This window comes from Etheostoma cragini, chromosome 5 (genome assembly GCF_013103735.1).
Source record: "Etheostoma cragini isolate CJK2018 chromosome 5, CSU_Ecrag_1.0, whole genome shotgun sequence".
Classification (NCBI taxonomy): Eukaryota; Metazoa; Chordata; class Actinopteri; order Perciformes; family Percidae; genus Etheostoma; species Etheostoma cragini.
This window is the reverse complement of record NC_048411.1, coordinates 28139519-28159405: the sequence shown is the minus strand read 5'-3', so window position 1 is coordinate 28159405 and position 19887 is coordinate 28139519. Positions and strand designations below refer to the sequence as shown.

Genomic DNA, 19887 nt, shown 5'->3' with positions numbered 1-19887 from the left:
CCCCCCCCCCCCCCCTCCTTGCTTCCTGTGCCCCCTTTCCATAGCCCTTCAGGCATAGCTGGGAAACGGAGTGGTGATCTCTGGAGCATGCACACCGATACAACACAAACAAACACACACACGCACAATAAAATAATACTAAAAGGAAACGAGGAGCTGGGATAATGGAAAACTGTGACCGTCAAACATGATTCTGAATGTCAGGTGATATCTGACAAGTCTGAGAGGGACAGCGCCCCATCACACTGTGTCCCAGCATTTTTTCAAATGTCATTGATTGTTATCAAGGGACAGGGCGCTAAAAGTAAAAATGAACTTGCATGTGATAGCGCAAAAACCATAGATTCTGATTATAGACAGGCAGTTAATTTTATTACTGATAGAGGCATCTTATACATCTGTAGAAAGAACAAACACAAAGTACAAACAAAAGATACATTATAAAACATATGTCACCGATTGCTTGCATGATTTTTAAACTGTCTTTTAAGTCCTATGTTTCCAGTAGAATCAAATGTATTTAACGTCATAGATCTCATGACAGATGATATTTACAAAGACCTTTTCAAAGAAAAATACACATTTGTCTGTCCATTCATTTGGTCCGAATTGTGTAAACTCAGGTCTGAAGAGCTAATGAGTAGGGAAGGGTACTGTGGAAAAAAGTTGGTGCCGATACTGATGCCAAGACTTTGATACTGGTTCCTGAAGACTTTTTATATATCAATTTTATTTCATCAATTTTTATTTCAGTTGCTTTACACCTATGTGACTCACACTGTAGAGAGTTCACAAGGTAATCATGGACACTCCTATGTGGCAACACAAGGGGGGGCCCATGGTCCCAGGCCCACCAATAGGAAGAGACAACACCCCTGTGGGGGGTAAGAACTTTCTGTTAGACCAAAGAAAGGGGGCATTCTACAGAGCTCCAGGGTGAAGTAAAATGGCCCACATCAATGTGTGTCATGTAATCATTTTTTTTTATTCCTTGTACACAAGTTCTATTATTATTCCAGCTATAACAAACCACTTAAATAAGAGACATGTTTGTCTTCTCTCCTAACTGACCAACTGGACCATGTCACAGTCCTGCTCAAGAGAGTCCCCAAAACACACACATAAAGCCTTATCCTACAGATGATTTATAGAAACCCTTTCACATGACATCTGAGTAGATAGAAAGATATGTATTGAACCCAACAAAATGGGAAATTGTGTTACAGCAGCAGAATATCAGGCACAAAGCACATAATATAAATATAAATGAAATACTTACATTCAATATACATGGAAAAATAAAAGGATAAAATACAAGAACAAATATTTGAATATATACAAGTTGAGAATACAAAAATGTGCAACTGCTTAGCTAGTAATGATAAATATGTAGATAACCCTATTGTGCAAGTTTTGTGATGTCTCACAGTCTTATCTAGCACCCAGTGATGAAGTGTTAAAAAGTTGTATTGCCTGTGGTTGGAATGATTTCTTGTAGCGGTCCAGTACAGAAGGACAGTGAAATATCTCAATTTCCCTGCAGACGGCCTGTGGCCAGAAACTCATCCGTGTGAATCCGATTTTTATCTACTGTGCAGAGATTCAGTAATGTATCTGTGGTCAAAGCTACTCTGACACATAGCTCTTACTAAGACCTAAGCCTTAATCATATTGTCCCTTTCCCAATCTCTCTATGTCTCCGAGTGTACATTACCCCTTGTCTAACCCTGCATCTTGTTTTGTGTATTTGAGTGTCTGTGTGCTTTGAGTGCATATATAACGTATAAACCCTTTCAGTGGTAGTGAGTGAGAGACAAGAGAGACACAAGGAGTAATTCATTAAGAATCTGAAAGACTTAAGGCAGTGTAACGGCATAGTACTGTACAGAATAAATTCTACATGTACAGTTCAGTAAAGAAAGCCTTGCTTTATTAAATGGCAAGAAATCAGGATTTCCTATATGCATGTCTCTTTTGCTATTTCCAGAAAGTTGGCCACAGAGAAGCCAAACAGCCTTTGCTTTCTAGAAACAAGAACTTATTTAGGTGTAACCTTTTTTTGATCACAGCAAGGGGGAATACACCAGTCTCTCTTTGCAACCAAAGCTCCACAGCTTCATTAGCAGGTCTAGTTTTCTGAGTCAAAGATGGTAGGTCAGAATGACCTCGTAGTCGGGGGCAATGGAGAACTTGTCATTTTACTATGAGCTGTTGTGTGCCTGGTGGAGGGTGCTATTAATGTTTTGCCAGAAGGCAGGTTGTAAAAACTGTGACTGTATGCTTTCAGGCTAAATAAAAGCTGTGGTAAAAGCTCTAGTCTTGCCCACAAGGTCACTGCTTGTGCTACTTGGTTACCACTAGCAGGGATAATATGAGGTTCTACCAAGCAGCCACTCCAGGGCCTGACAAGTGAAGCCAATGCTGGAGTGCCTTAAACCTGCATTCCATCTCATTTCCAGCAGGGGGCGACTCCACTGGCTTCAAAAAACAGTCCATTTCAATAGAACTTTATCTTAATCTCTCACTGTGTTATTTCAAATGTCCTGTTCAGTGTTTGGCAGCACAATGTCAACAACAGATAACTAGCTAGCGCTACCTGGTAAGTTTGCAAATGTTCTGTACTGATGTACATGCAGATGAACGGCAGCAGTTTCAAGAGGTCTGCGTATAGAGGCCGGCAAAACTCTGCTGGATGACTCGCTGCAGAAGGTTAATAAACAGTGACTTTTGTTTGGGTTTAGCTTAGCGCGGCGCCACTGAAAAAATAGAGACAGTGGCTTAGACTTGACACATCATCCTCCCCAGCGCCGCCCTTTTGTCCAAATATGGTCAACTTTGGCACCAAAATATCAAAATATTAAAATGTTAACAGTTACTAATATTCACGGCAGGAGCTGGTCGAACTTAATTCAAAATATGTCTTGCGAAAGCTCCTGTGCAATTCATGCCATCACAGAACTTGCATTGTTTTGAGAGAGGGAATCCTGGAAGATTTCTTCTCAGCAGAGGGGCCAGGGCAACAGGCACCACCAGGGACATGAGACAAGACAAGTAAGGCTAAAAGAGTATATAGAAAGAAGTCCCACTAGGGGAATACAAGGAGACATCATGATGACAATGATTGAGGAGCAAGTGGTTAAGTATAGTAGTTGTAGTGCAAAGGTAAGGCCACCTCCAAGGCCAGAGGCAGAAGAGTAACAAGCTGGGGGGAGAGGAAACTCTGTCTGGCAGAAGCTCAGTAGCAGTAGAATCAATTCTCTGTGTGGGATAAACAGAACAATGCTAAGAAAGAACAAAGTTTGGCTGAAAACAGTATTCTCTCAAGTTTTGGAGGCTAGTGTCCTTATCACTTAAAGAAGCATGACATGTTGTAGTCGAGTCACCAACTGTCGAATCTGAGTTGAGTCTCCAGTCCTCAGTGTTTGAGTCCGAGTCCACGCCACTAAAGAAGGGTCCAAATCGAGTCACCATTACCTAAGTTTGAGTTGAGTCTTGAGTCCCTAGTGTTCGAGTCCAAGTCGAGTCATCAAAATTGAGTCTACGTTGAATTCCAAGACTGCCTACATTTCTCCACTCTTGCACCTAAAAAAAAAGCTGTAATACTAATAAAAGAGGGTCCACATTACACAAAAAGGACACCACTGTCATGAGTGCAAGCAAGTTTATTTATTGACTTTTTAGCGGTGCTCATTCCAGCATTGGAGGTAAAATCCGAGTAGGTGACTTTCACAATCCGGGGTGCATCTCTCTGCATTTTCAAAATGTGAACATATAGCAGGGAGCCCGCGAATCATGCACTAAAGCTGCATATATCAATATCAATACCTTTGTTACAAGAGTAGTGAAAGTATGAGCGATAATGCAAGTGAGGGAGGTCAGTGAGCGTGTTGTCAAGCAAGGAGAGCGAGCGGTATCCGTGTCTCACTGAGAAGGGGGGGCTGGGAGGAAAAAGAGAGAGAGAAAAAAAGAGATCCCAAAGACGCCGTAAGATGAGTTAACAATTAACAAGAAGGTTCTCAATCTGAGTTTATATTTCCTTTGAGTCCAAGTCTAAGTAAAAGTCACCCGTTAGCAAGTCCAAGTCAAGTCCCGAGTTCAGGATAGATTGTTGAGTCGGACTAGAGTCCAGAGTATAGAGACTTGAGTTTTGGACTGGTAGTCCATCACTGACGTGTAGTGGCAAAAATGTAAAAATCTAGTTTGTTTAAGATATGCTCCAAACACAGATCTGATCAGTTGAAACATGTTAAAGTGATGGTTTGGTGTAATTCCACCCTAGTGTCTTCTGCACCATCACCTCAAGCCAAAGAATCTCTCTCTCTCTCTCTCTCTCTCTCTCTCTCTCTCTCTCTCTCTCCCAATAAATGTCACGTTGTAACACAAGCTAAACTTATCCACATCGTAGCAGAACACTTATTGATGATAACGAGGCAGTAAAACCCATGACAGTCTAGCGAGCTACAGAATATTTTTATCTCACATTCTGGGCTACACACAACAGTTCAACAAGTCCGAAAATTGGAAAAGAATAATTAACAGCTGCTGCATTCTCTCCCCTTCTCTTGTCTGAGCACAGTGTGCCTGTGCGGCAACATCAGGATTAAACACAGGATTTCCACACCGTGATAATCCACTGCGGTAAAAAGGATATTTTAAATGAAAATTGTAATTGTTACCGTCAACATTTATACCTTGGTTTACATCACTTTGTTAATCGTTACATCCCTAGTTGGGAGTCGCCCATGCGCAGTAAGTACTGCTACCTAGTCAGTTGCAGAGTATGAGGGTGATGAAATACAATCAGATAACATAAAGAAAGGTACATAGACACATAAAAAACACATTTACAACAACAATACCAGACCTATACAAAGTCAGTTAGATTTCGACAGAAGTGCTATGGCAGAATGGACCGAACTTTTGCCAAAGTGAGTCCTTCTACACCTAAGAGTCCTGTTAGTGCGGCAACGTGGCAGCAGTGTAAAGTGTGGATATAGAGGGGGATTGGTGTCACGGACAATGGTGAGGGCAAGGTGTGGGATGGCTCCATTGTTCATGTCTGAGATGTCGGGTGTGGGGGAGCTGATTAGCTTGATTAGTTTGATAGCTGAAGAGTTTCTTTTCTATTTGATCAACCTAATTTATAATCTTAGCGCTCCATCCTCAAAGACCTGCAGGAAACACTGCTGTGTGTGTTAAAGTTAAAGAGCGTGCAGGGTTATTTCAGTTTCTTTTTTCGCTGCCTTGCTGTGACATACAGGATGTTTCATTAATCAGCAGTCAGATCCTTTATTGGCAGGTTCACAAGCTCAGTCCAGATATCCTTTTTCTGTGGGTATCAGTGAAACAATTGCTCTGTGCACAGCCTTTCCCACACACACAAAGCGAGCCTGTTGGCTACATCAAGATAACCCTTGGCCTTAAAGACAGGCATAGAAGTGTAAGAAGGAAGAACAGCGAGGCCCATTGAAATGATTTGTCCCTCCTACACTTTCAGAACAAAGCATTTAAGGACGTTGCAATATGGTTGGACCACGGTGGATAAAATAGGTAAAGAACTGAAACAAGGGTTTTTCCCTCATTGCTTAATCTCTTTCACAACAGCCTAGATACCTAGATGTCTAGATAGTTGTTACAATAGACTTCAGTTCAAATCACATGCCTTGAGTCTCCAATTTTGGACCAAAAGCAAAGCACAAGCTTACTAATGCCAAATAGAGGGCGACTCTACTGCCTCTTAAAAGAAGTCTGATTGAGAATTGACCCCACTTCTCACTTGAATTAATACCTCAGCTTAGCTGGTCAGTTAACAGTCCTTCCGGGATTATTCAATGTTGGGATTGCAGAAGTTCACGCAAATTCAACCAATCACCGTCAATTTGGTGCGACTCGCAATTTTCAACAATCACCGCAACTTTTCCGCAAATTTGACCCATGACCGGAGTTTCCCACGACTTCAACCAATCCCAGCAGTCCCACGTGCCAGACTTTGTATCAGTATATGACTCTGAGAGCCACTGACCAAACGGGAGTGAGAAGGGGATGGAGTCACACGTACGCTGCCAAATTTCCTTGTTTATGAAATGAAGAGAAGACGTGTGTACGGACGGATGCAGGAAAAACCGGAGTTGAGAATTACAGGATGAACTAAATTGAGGACAGCGACGCTCGTTGTAAGTGCAATGATAAATTAAAATTAAAGTCCAATAAGTACCAAACCGTATGAATATCATACAGTTTAGACAGTATACATTCAGTTAGCAAATTACGAAACAATGTAAAGATCTACAAGCCACTGACAGACATGTTCAAATTTGCTTTCATTCAATAAATTATTATTTTTGGTCTTAAATCCACCAGCCATTTTCATATTATACTAACATTGGCAGCATCCTGAGCCGTTGGTAAGGTAACTATGGAAAACTCAGCCGAGATTAATTAATTTTTTTTGTTGAAAGAACTATACCCCAAAAAAAAATCGAAACCTTTTTTTGCTACTTTCACTATCTCTTGCCACTTGCAATGCAACAAAAATACAAATAATTATTGCAACTATTTTTTACAAAAGCTCTCACAAAATCAAACATTTTGGGCCACGACAATCTCAAAAAAAGCCAGCAAAATCCTGGAGGGACCGACTAATTACCACCAATTTTCAACTAGAACTGTGTACAGCAGTACATGCTGAGGAACGGCAACATTACCCAGAGGTCCTGGCTAGGGGAAAATTGCGAAAACCAAAATGTAAACTCTTGGCTTCAAAACCGCAGTCCACAAACCAACGGATAACGTCACCAATGCTACGTCCACCTTTTTTTTTTTTTTACAGTTTATGATCTGAACTAATCTGCCTTTACTCAGTGTTTCCTTTGCGATTAATTTGTATCTGTTTGTTTACTTTTACTGTTTTCCATATCTATTTCAATGACAGAAAATCAATATTATCAGTAATAAATGAACAAATAATAAAGCGTACTTGGTGCTGCCTTTGTGCTGCTTCCAGTATACAGCTCAAATCAACAAATTGCTTTAATTAAAAAAAGTGCAGTTTTCTACTGACACTATCTTTCAACTAACTCAAAAAAAAAAAGGAAAATAAAAGTTTACTATCTTAGATTTTCGTTATGTGTTCATCGCCCAAGCTGACATCACAATGACACTTTAGAAAAAAAATATATATTTTGCAGCCCTGACACACCCACCCACTCCCAGGATAGAATTTAACATTTTCATCCCACAAACATCACTCACATCCTCACAAACACTTTTCTGCTAGAACCTCAAATTCAACTCATCAGATCCACAGTAATCCATCCTCACACTTCGTTTCTGCGTTTATAACATGTTTATCTAAATGCCAGCGTGCATGACCGTATAGCTTAATGTTAATTGGAGTCATTTGAATAGGTGGAAAGAATCAGGCCAAGTCTTTTGAACCTTGCAACCGGACTTGTCACAACAGCTTCAGTATCAGTATCATCTTAGCAAATGACAGAATTATAATTGCACGGAAAGTAGAATTCATTATCTCTATTATGAATCTTTATTAGCTGTGTAAGAAAGCAACTGTGGAAGTGAGTGCATGTCTTTGTGCTGTGTTATTATTGCTTTGCAGCTCCTGTAGGCTACTTATTATAAGTAAACATGGAGAGCAATCAAGTGAGACTTGGAACATTGTGTAAAGCGCCGGGCAGTCCTGGGCCAAATCCTCGTGGTGATATTCAGATCCGTGCTCTAGGCGGATTCACTACTTGATAAACTTTGTGTCTGTTAATGATGCTTTGAAAAGCAGTTTTTTTGGAGAGAAAAAATAAGAAGGAAGGACAAATGTCCGTCCCCTCTCTTGTCCTTGCTTCCTCTCTTGACTCTATTCTTGTTAATGGAGTGTCGATTTATGTGTCTTTGGTGGTGTGCTGTGGGAAACTAATCTAATTGGATGGACGGGGGGAATAGATTGTTCAACCAAAGACATGGTAGGATAATGAGGACAAAAGCCCTGGCACAGAATGAGTGTGATACATACAGGGTGAGACATGCATACATGTATGTCTATTATTCTTTGTCTCTGTCTCTGTCTCTGTCTCTCAATCTCACTTTGAGCATGATATCAATATATTAAAGAAAGAAATGTTAATGTGGATTTTCCCAACATCTGTGTACTGTAAATTTGAGTGTGAGGAAAAGGGTTTTGACATGTTGTACAGGGCTTATCTTGATCTCCTTCAAACAGCCAGAACTTTGCGGCCGGCAGCATTTTGCCTTCTTTCGCAGATAATTACCAGTTTGTGTGCTATTTGTCTTTGCTCAGCGGGGATTTGTGTCATGCCCTCTAATTGCACAAAGAGGAAGTGGATGGTACAGTAAATGGCCTGTATTTACACATCATTACTTCAGCAAGAAAAATCTCCTGGAGTAAAAACATGCAAACGCCTTTTAATTAGTGAGACAAGAAGAAAGAGAGAGAGAAAACCAAACAGAGATACGAGTTGAGACAGGGACAGCGCCCCAGTTGAAAAACGGGGATTGAGTAGAATGTGTACTTTGATGCACACACTCTTACAAAGATTGAGTTGCAACATAATGATCTCAGAAAGTGTGATTGAGTATTGGCGCTGTCTAGTGGATGAAGTGTTGAACAGGGAGATGCCAGTGTAATAATAAACCATTATAAGTTATGTAACACCAAGAACAGTTCTGGCTGTACTGAGTTGCAACATTACAATAATTGAATGCCATCCAGTAACAAATTAAGCAAATACAATCATACCTTTAGCAACTACAAGTTTTTTTAAAGGACAATTCAGGCGCAAACTGAACATAGGGGTTAATAACACATACGTAAGTACCAAGCCGATCGTTCTCTGGGATATGTTTTCATGCTAATCGAATGTGACGAGTTTTAGCGCAAACCCGTAATTAGCTTATAATGCTAGTCGTCGGGACACTCAAAATTAAGAAGAAATCGCTATTTCTAAACCACTAACAAGGCTCAGAATAGCACCGCACTTCCACGGTAGCATAATGAGGGTCCCTACATGTAAAATGAGGCGTTGAGAACTTTGTAAGTGAACAGACTAGAGCTCAACCGATTTTTAAGGCCAATACCGATACAAATATTTGGTTATTTAAAAATCCGATATTCCGATGTATCGGCCGATGTATAACTAAAAAAGAAATCCAGAAACAAGTAGCAAAACATAAACTGATTTCCCTAACATTAGTTATTTGTAGTTATTTAAGAGTTCTGAATAAAATAATTTGATTATGATTTTTTATTGTCACAACAGAACAGATGGACATCTAAATATATTAAAGTTCTGATAAATAAAATGTATAAAAATCCAAACGTAAGATATGTCCTTTGAACAAAAACACATTAACAAAAAAAAATCTGTCTTGCCAACAGGGACGCTGTAGAGGGCCCTCTGGTGGACAACTATGCAACACCAACACTCATAACATGGTTGACAGTCCATTTTTATTTAATTTTTAACAATTCATTTATCAGAATCATTTATTGGTCATTTTAAATGATTATGATGAATGGTTATATGGTTATATTTAGTTTTTTTATAGGCCATTATTAATGCAGATACCAATATTGTGGAAAATGACTAATATCAACTGATAATATTGGTAAGCAGATATATTGGTCCGGCTCCAGTACAGACAGTTTATTAAATAAGATGTACAGGCTGGCGCCATCTCGGGATGACAGTCATGACCAGTCGAACGCCGTGTAACCAGTAACATAGCTCAAGCACGGCGTTAGTCAATCAACTGGCCGTGACTGTTTTACCAGATGGCGCTGGCGACTAGCGTTATAAGATAATTAGGGATATGAGCTAAAACTGGTCACATTCGATTAGCATGAAAACATATCCCAGAGAACGTATGTTATTAACCCCTAGGTTCAGTTTGCGCCGGAATTGTCCTTTAAGTGAGAAGTCATATTGATACCTCAATGCTTCAAATCAAATCAGTCAGATGAACTGTGGGCACCGTAGGCTCAGCACACATTTGTTGTTTTTTTAAAGAAGTACTGTAGGCAAAAAAAGAGGCATTTATTTGCGCAGCATGCAAGTGTTGATTTGCTGAGATTAATGGTGTCAAGTTAACACTGTGTCCGGTGAAATGAACTGTCACACCAGCTGGGGCTTGCTTGGAGGACAGCACCATTACCTACATAATCAGACAATCAACGCTGTCCCACAATCTCATACACACACGCACACGCACGCGCAAGCACACGCACCAGTGGACCTTACCTAGTCTGTGTTGAAGGGCAGGTGCATGTCACAGTCGGATTTCATATTAAATAACTTGGCTTTACGTTTTAGGTCAACAGATCCATAATTATCAAAGTGTTCCCAGCCACAGTGGGAGCTAAATGTCAGTAGAGTTTAACTGCTAGTTTGTCAGCTGAGCTCTTTATCAGCACTCACTCTGAACCCCACAAAGACACACAAAAACACACTTAAACCCGTCTCACATATCTAAACTAAATATTTTTCACTGACAGATGGTCTCTTTTTAGATAAAGCATCTTGTCTTCAAGCATGACCCAGAGTGATACCTGTGCCCCCATCCATAATATCCCACACAGATAATGTTGGGTGTTCACTTCAAGGTCAGCACAATGAAAAACAAAAAAATGGTCTGTTTTAAATTCTGAAAAAAAACCACATGAAATTAACTTGTATTTGTCCCCTTTAACGTCCAAAACTATAGACGAGATATTAGGTTGATAATATGCTCTATTATCCTTACTGCTAACATACCTATAACAAATGAAGACAATATTGCAGATAGAATGCCTCTGAAGTTAAAAATTGTACTCACTTTAAATGTAGAGAAAAAACAGGTCAAAAACTACTTAAACATTGATTTCAGAAATTCAAGCTATAATCATGCATAATCTTGTGGTAAACAAATCATCAGATAATCAAAGCCTCGCCATTTGGTCCCTTCCCCAAAGCAATTGACATTTAAGCCACGTTGTCTTGTCAGATTAGTCAAGGCTTTATGCATTTCATCCCAATAAGTCAATGTTCAAGATGATGACATTAGGTCTCTACATAGACAAAGAAACGGTTGACTTTCTAATTATATATAATTATTTTCTAACACTATAAAAAAGCCACAAATAAGTCTCATCAAAGTAAGCAGTATACTACATACAATGCTGTTACTCCTTTGTGATTCCTGCAACATCAACAGCCAAACACAATATGAAATAAACAGTATTGTAAATTTCTGTTCTTCCACGATTTAAACTTTGCTATTTTAGTCAGATGAACTCTATTTGCCATGTAGTGGTGTATCAAACAGGTGTGCCTCGGTCAGCTCCTTGGGAACACACAGCTAACTAACGTGTGGTTGGTAGGTGTGACACAGGCAGATTAATCTATAACAGATGGACAGAAGCACCAGGACATAGCCACAATGTCACCCTGAATAAGATATTAGATTGACGTCTGCCGTCCTAATGAGTAAAACCTTTCAATGATATAAAAGTTAAAACAAAGAATTGATGAATAGATAATGGCAATGCAGACGTTACGTTGCTCCTACTGTTATGTGGGTGATGTATTTCCCGTCTGCATATCATTTATTTCCAGTGTTGCAAGTGGAGAATCTCATCTCAATGTAATTTCCACGGGGAGTTTTAAGACATGGCGTTCGCACCCGTGCACACACAGTGCGTAAGTCACTTTCACACGTGCTGCCTCTCTCTCCCTCCCTCTCTCTCTCAGCCGGTTTCTTGCTCTCACACCGTGCACAATATCTCATTTCAAATGGAAGAAGAATGATTCGAGAGGCTTGTACATGGATTTTTCACGCCTGTGTCAGGTTGAAATGACATCACATAGTCCACTGCCTTTTACCCCTTGGCTAAGGAGATGGCTTCGCAAACTCATCAACCACCTCATTAAGGTCTATCAGCGAGAGTCACACTCACTAAGACCAACCTTGATCCCACACAAAGGGGTGATGTGCAAATAGGTGTAAACACAATTGTGCACACACACACACACACACACACACACGCACACACGCTGAGTGGCAGTCAGAACTGACCTCAAACAGAAACTGCACATCTGACTAGTCTGTAAGTGCACATACTGTAAGGTAAATGTTGACATTTTATCGTGAATTTCATGTCACTAAACAAGCCCTGCGATAAATGTAGTGGCAGTAAGTAATGTGCGTATTTAGATGGCATACACATCAGATTCCCTCAATATTGCCAGAGGTTGTTGCTCAGTGCAGCCAAGTTCTGTAAGTGTCCATTCAGGCAAAAAAGGGAGTTTTCAAGTTGTTTAAAAAAATTTAAAATACCATTTTGAAAACCTCCAATTCCTTAACTGGGGACACATGATGGGACTGTGCTTCCTTTTCGCATGAAATTGATTTAGGGCAAAATGATAACTGTGAAACAAACAGGAAAGCGGTTTATTTTCAAGAACCAACAAAAATCACAACTTTTTTTGTTGCAACAAACACACAAAAGACATCACAACTTTTATTGCAATTTCTTTGACAAACATTCCCGCAAAATTAGGCATTTTTGGGCCCCAACAATCTCAAAAAAAGTCTGCAATCGTGTACAATCGTGTGTGTGTATGTTCTTGTATTTGTGTTGTGTTTATGCATGTATAGGTTTGTGTCTCATGTCTTAACTTCCAACCTATGCATAGATAAAGACTTCCACTGTTCTCTGGACTCACTCCGCCATGAGATTTATGACCGGTCATGTCTATGATACACATTGTATTTTATGTCACAGGGTTGGGTGGTCTTCTCTCCAGGAGAGAAGTGATACTCACTGGTATCTCTTTATCTATAAGGCCCTCGTGGAAAACAACCATGTTACCTTACAGAATTGCTTTGTCACTCAGAGAGGTTTTATCAGACTTGCTCTGCTGACTGGCGTTTGCTTCATACTTCACAAGCTCAGTCTGAACTTGAAAAAACTGTTTTTCAGTTTAGTGCGCCTGACTTCTGGAACAAATACAGTCCCTCCCTAAAATCAACTCACTTGTACTTTTTGGTGTAGTCGCTTTCTATTATTTTTATGATGGTATTGTGTCTTCTCCGTGTTGTCGTTTTATTATTTTCACTCAATGTCATTGTAAATGAGGGCAGCACCTCAACGATCTCTCAAGTATTAGTAAAGGTTGAGTGTATGAAGACTGTGATGTGACCTGGACTCCACTTTTGATTGCCAAGGGCTGAGTCTAGACATACATGTGTGTTTGTGTTTTCTTGTCTGCCGAGCTCTGCACACAAATCTTTCCCTAAATCCAGAGATGAAGCGCCACTGGCACAGGCCCCTCTGCGCTGATAGGACAGGGTTAGGGGTTCATTCCAGGCAGATGGACAACAGTCACAGTGCATTGTGGGTATATGCTTTTCTGCCATATCTGGACTAGCCTGATAAGGCAAAAAGAGCTGGCTAAGGATCAGGGCGGGTAAAACCTCGGTCTTTCCCCCTCTCTCTCTGTCGCTCTCTCTCTCTCTTTTGTCGCAGCCTGTCTTTTTCAAAACCCTCATTCATTAGCAGGTTTTCCCTCTCCATCACGGTCATGTCTCCCTCCCTAATTCCATCTCCTCTAAAGTTCTCAGGCTCTTCTAAATCACATTGTTTTCTCATTCTATTCCTGTTTTTCTATGCGTTACATTGGACCTCTTCACTCCTTTCCCTTTCCTGAATAATTGTCTCATTCTCTTAGCAATTCCTTACTGCCTTCAGACGTCGACATCTCTCTATTTCTCTTTCTCACAGAAAATGGGATTTATTTCCTTTTCTTTCCAACGTTGAAACACCGCATCCCCTCCCAGCTCTCAACTCTTCCCTTACTTTTTCCTCTCTACTCTTGCTTGTCAGCCCACAAACACTAAGAAGCAGGGACATGTGAGGAACCTGGAGGACTCATGGGTGGTGGTAATTGAATCTGATGGAGGGTGTGAACTAAGACTGTATATCTCCGCAAAACTCACAATTTGATTCGTGTGAAGTTCAGGGTGCTAGAATTTGACAATTTCGGAAATGCATTCTAATATTTTTCATACTATATGAAATCCTGGCAGTTTTCCTTCCTTCCTTCCTTCCTTGCTTCCTTCCTTCCTTCCCTTCTTCCGATATCAGAAAGGCGACAGTGGAGTCAGCTTCCACATTACCATGAAGCCTGGCCACATGTTGCTGGCTGCTCTGGTGTATCATGATGATACATCTCGTGGTGAGGGGCTAAGCATAATTAAGCCGGGGACTGACGCCATCCGATGCTCTGCTGCGCTCCTACCATTTGACTGCCACTTTAATTGCTTTTCTTCCCCCTATTCCCACATTGCTAACCTGACCCGTTCTATCAATCTATTCAATTCCCGGGGTGGGGGTGGGGAGGGGGTTGTCTCCACACAAATGCAAATATAGGAGCAATAGACAGATAGTGTGTGTGTGTGTGTGTGTGCCCATACATTTGTGAGTGAATACATGAATTCTAACTTCACGTATATTCATTAATGTCTTCACATGTCCCAGTGGACGTTTACTCTGCATCATCATGAGCTGGTGTCAGCCAATGAAATGACTCATATGGGTTTCTCTCTGCACCTGTGGTGCAGAGCTATGGAGAGTGAGGTTTCCCCAAAATAGCTACTCTCATTTACAACCTCTCTGTGGTCTAGGCTTTCTGTGTCTGCCTTCCTTTGGCAGCAGCTACTGTGAGGCACCGGATCCTCTTTATGAGGTAGACACACACACACTCACACACAAACACAAACAAAAACATGCGTGACCTCTGCTGATCAACAGCTAAAAACAAAGGTGTTTCTTCTGTTTTTAACGCAGCTCCACTCAACCGTGCAATGTTTGCCTGTCCTCCTGACCCGTGACTTTGACCTGAGACAGGACTGTCAGGACTTGTGTACGAATGGCGGTGATCCTTCAAAAGAAACATGGAGGACAAAGCAACACATGCGGCAACAAAGAGAGAGCAAGCAGCAATCCTGAAATAGTAAGCCACAATGTGATGTCAAGCTAGAAAGAGCAAACTCTTTTAGTTAGCTCAGATCAAGTCGTTATCTTTCTTCAACTAAATTAACAAAAAATCTTTAAAAAAATTCTAGAAAGAACAACATGGCAATAAAGACCAAGGATTTATTTGTTTGGACCGACAATGAGGTGGAACTGTTACTGACAGGTATGTAAGCCTACCTAACCGGTAAGACTGACTGATGTGCGTTGTTGTTTCCAAAGGTCTACGTTTGAGCCCATCCAGACTGCAAAGCAACCCCGGAGATTTTAAACCAAAACAGGGACGGCAGTATTTCCAAATGTCTCCATTTTAGGGGCTTGGAAATGCCAGAGTACTGTGTACTTGAGGCGTAAACTTAGCAAAAGATATCAGTTTTACAACGTTCTAGTGCAGATGTAGAATAAGCAGCAACATGAGACACTTTTCTGTAAGTAAGGGTCAAGGACACCCAATTACATAAAATATATAAAATGTCTAATTCGATAACCAATCTGCTGTAAGTCCCCGCGGTCAGTACTTTGCACTAATTAGCATTTTAATGATTCAGCAACCAACCCATTTGAAACTGAAATGACCTTTAAAGTTGAACGCACAAGACCAATGTGACATTTGAGCAAGCTTTTTTTTTTTTTTTTTTTTTAAGTGATCCCATTTTAACAGAATTAATTGAGTCACAGCGCCAGATGTAATCTGTTAAGAGCCAAAAATTTGAAAGCTGAGCAAGCCCATTCATGTTCTCCATTAATGATCTCCAGTCCAATATTTCTTCATGGCACGGAGGAAGAGCAATGTGCCGCTGTACCTCTCACCGTCATGGAGTGACAGGGATAAAGCTTCATTACATAAGGTTGCTTGCAGGGCTGGAGCTGTTGCTCAGTGGCACAGAACCTGCCAACAATCCTGCAGAGCACCGGGCACACATTCATCTTTACATAGACTTCCTGCATCCTATTTTCTCTGCCCCTTTCCGTCTGCTCATTCAATCATTTCTCCTCACTTGGCTAATTTCTTTCTTTTCCCATTATTATTGTGTCTTTTCAACTATTTTACTGCCAACACGTGTATTCCTCTCTCTCCCTTTCTCTCTGGGAAAGGGATGCATCTTACTTTCCTCCTGCCTTTTGGGATCAGGCAGAAAAGCAAGCAAAGGGAGAAGGGGTGTCTAAGTCTCAACTTGTCCTCATGGAGTGTATAATCCTCTTGATGTTCTGCCACTGTTGATGCACACTTGTCCTGCAGACCTAGGCAGAACACCTGCTGTGCAAAATATCTAAGAAACAGGAAGAAATCCATGTTTTGTATTACATTTTCTATGTACACACTTAATGCTGATTCATGCATCTGCGTTCAGTCCACGCCTTGGGTCCATTCATAGGTACATGGAGATACCACCCCTACATGGGAGCCTACGCTGTAGCCTGACGTACCTTTCGAAAACTTTAACTATGCTTTGCGCTTATGCACGTCTTTTGGCCATGGCTTGGTTGTGTGCCTTTCCCCCGACTCATTCCCGGGTTATCCTTCTCCATAAACAACATGAAATCAAGGAGAGGGTTAACGTTTCTTGCTACAGATTATCCATCATGGTCAGAAAGCACAGGGGAGACACTTTGTTTCTCTCACTCTGACTCTAGAGTCAGTAGTCTCTCCGAAACTAAACACTGTCACTCACTCACTCGCTCTACCACACACTCCCCACGCACACACACATACCGGCCCTGCTATTCTTTTCAAGAGATCGACGCACACGCTAACGCACAAGTATAAACATCAGGCCATTTACGTAGGCTACGGCAAAAGCTCTGCGTGGAGCCTCCGCATGACCATAAATCTGCCTTTAGAGCGGCTGTGCCTCAGGAGGTTCCCCTGGTTGTCCTTTAACCACAAAGTTGACGGTTTGATCCCCAGCTCCACATATTTAAGTTTCTTTGAGCAAGACATCAAACCCCAAGTTGCTCCAGGCAGCGCCGCCACCAACGGTATGTGAACGGGAGAGTGAGAGGAAAATTGTCCTATGTAAACTATATAATGTGAAGCATTAATTTGTCCTGTAGTGAACCGACTTCATCGAGTAACTGCTTCTAAAAATGATCTCCTGAATATATTTCATCACCTCCTGTGTCATTGCTGTCCAATAAAACCCAACCTGTGATCTGTTCAGCCAGCGTACCTCACTTGCCTCATATTAAAATCATCTCCTACTGTAGCTGAGGCAGAAATTGAATTTTTATAGATACAGATTAATGTACCGTAGCTGAACTGTCTACTGTAGAAGTGGAAAAGTAAAATATGAAAAGAAGGGGAGGTACATCCTGCATAACTGTTGCAGAGAAATAATTTTCCTCAGGGGCATAAGAACAGGGCTACTTCAGTGCATAGCAAATATGTATTAAAAAAAAAATGACGTAGACGTGGATGTAGAATTTTAAAGGCTGTTTGTGGAAATGATTCATGACAGGATTGCAGAGATATTTATAGACTGACTGTTGTTTGGAAGCCAAAGTGGAGCACAGCTGTGCTAACTTCTTAGATGTAAAATGACAGTCATCCCGTCAGGGTAGGGGCTGCACCCACAGTCTAAAACTGAAGTGTGACTGCTCTATAAGAGATGGAATATTGACGGGATGGACTGGTTTGATTGGGCTGATACGGCCACAGTTATATCAGATATATTGGACAGAAGGAGAAATGGAGAGATGACAGAGAGAGAAGAGAGGAGGAAAGTTGGGGAGAAAGAGGGGAACAGAGAGAAATCCAGAACTGAGAGAGCGTGAGAAGGACTGAGAGTTGGCTGGAAGGACAAAAATAGCTGTGTGGCCATGCTGTTCATTTTCATTTTCCATGTCCCAATATCAAACTTACACACACACGCATGTGCACACACGTGTACACACGCACAGACAGACACACACACACACACACACACACACACAAACACACACACACTTCTACCTTTGTGTTAGAATGGACAATTCTCGCATTCCAACCTCCACACTTGCTCTTTCTCTCAGTCCAGTTCCCACCTCCATACTCGATATTTTCCACAGATGTTAAGTTGTACTTCAACATGCACTGGGAACAAATTCCTACTGAAACATAGACAGACTTATGCATACACTTGTATGCGCACAAGCACAGACTGCATCGGATAGAACCCACCCGGGGATGCTGTCCTATACCTGTTCCGCAAGATTTAGGGCTGTTCACCCCATTTAAAGGGGGCCAGAGTTGCAGATTGATTGGTAAGAGCTTGGTAGGAGTTGTAGAGAGTAAGAGAGAAATATAGAGGACAAATTTGCATACATGTGGTCCTAATTCCTGTGAGTATCGACACACAGGAAATCGGCCTATTTTCCACCAGATTTAAACATTGAGGTTTAATGTTACAGCTGATCTTCAAAGACTTTTGCATGCTCTTCATGAAGTATATGCATTCATGTGTGTGTCTGTGTGTTTCTAGTCAGCTGAGGAAAAAACCCTAGGGCCTCCACTGGGTACAGACTCCTTATCCATTTTTCAGGCAAGGGGAATTCTCTTCTATTTAAATAATCATTACAACTCTAAGCCAGAGAGGAAGCAGGCTATCACACACGCACAATAAAACCTTATGTCTCTTTGGTATTAGGTGCCTGCATGTGAGTGCTTGTGTGTTTTGTATGTTCTGTTGTATGTGTGTAAGCTATTTGGCTGAATGTGTGTGTTTTTTATTGTGGGGTTCTAGTGTGTTGGTCTATGAATGCCAGCACAGGGAAACGTTTCAGAGGAGGCATGCGGGGGAGCTAAACCTGCCCCTGCATGATTTAAGATGCCAGCACTCACAGGTAATGACCCGAGCGAGATCACTGAGACTGAAACAGTACACTGTGTAAGCTGCAGCAAACGGAGTTGGTAGGGAGAGGGATACAGACTGAGAGACAGCTGTTGACAAAAAGCTAACAACAATAGAGAGATCAATTAATGTACAGAGATGTGATGGCGAATAAAACAGAACAAAATGTTTATAGAGAGGAAACATAAATTTCTCCAGAACATACATCATAAAAGGAACAATGCAGATTCAACATATGCTCCCACTCCTAAGTGCGTTTTGAAAGGTTGAAAGTACGGGTGTCAATGTGCACGAAAGGCAATGCCACATACGAGCAACTAGATGGCAGAAGGGTAATTTACAGTACAGAACAGTGTGAGATTCTCCGATTTTACGAGGTAGCTTTACCGGTGGCTGTTTGTTTACGTAACTCTAGGGGAATGCAAACTATGCCACACTGGTGACTTCAGGGAAGCGGGAGGATTTTTCCAGTTCTGTTGTTTCTTCATCATCTCCGACTCCAGCAGTAGCCATGGTGTCTCGAACAGTGAGGCGGCAGGCTACCGGTAAGCTAACGTTACCCTGTGTCTTTTGCTGCATGCTACCAGCTAGGAAAACTGTGCGGTGTGTGTTTTGTTGTGTTTTCCTTCCACATGAGCAAATGGGCAGGGATGGAGAGAGAAGAAAAATACAGTGGGAATTGCCGGTCCTATTTTGATAGATTTAAAATCGCGACCCTCCTCGTTGAAAGGTGTCTGAACTCTTATTTAGGACCACATATTGATTGCCAATAAAACAAATACGTGACATCAAACCACAGTACTTAACAGACAAGGAATAATAATGTAATAATATTAATTTATCCTTAATAATTTATATTGTTTATTAAATTACAATTTACACTGTTAGAACAAACTACACACCGGCCATAAATACACACGCATGCTAAGGTCCTATACATGTAATAACGGAGAGATGTCAGAGTGAGTGGCTGTGACTGCTGAACAGGCACCCTGAGCGGTTGGGGGGGGGGGGGGG

General features: G+C 41.2%; 1 protein-coding gene and 1 long non-coding RNA gene across 8 annotated transcripts in view; one reads left to right on the top strand and one right to left on the bottom strand.

Moving 5' to 3' along the window:
- The window catches only part of trpm3 (transient receptor potential cation channel, subfamily M, member 3), a 160267-nt gene that overhangs the window by 94469 nt on the left and 45911 nt on the right, over nt 1-19887 (bottom strand). The gene's annotated exons all lie outside the window — the stretch shown is intronic.
- The window catches only part of LOC117944467, a 13746-nt gene continuing 13158 nt past the window's right edge, over nt 19300-19887 (top strand). The window contains exon 1 of the long non-coding RNA XR_004656586.1: nt 19300-19386. This is a non-coding gene — a long non-coding RNA (uncharacterized LOC117944467). The remainder of the gene's footprint in view (nt 19387-19887) is intronic.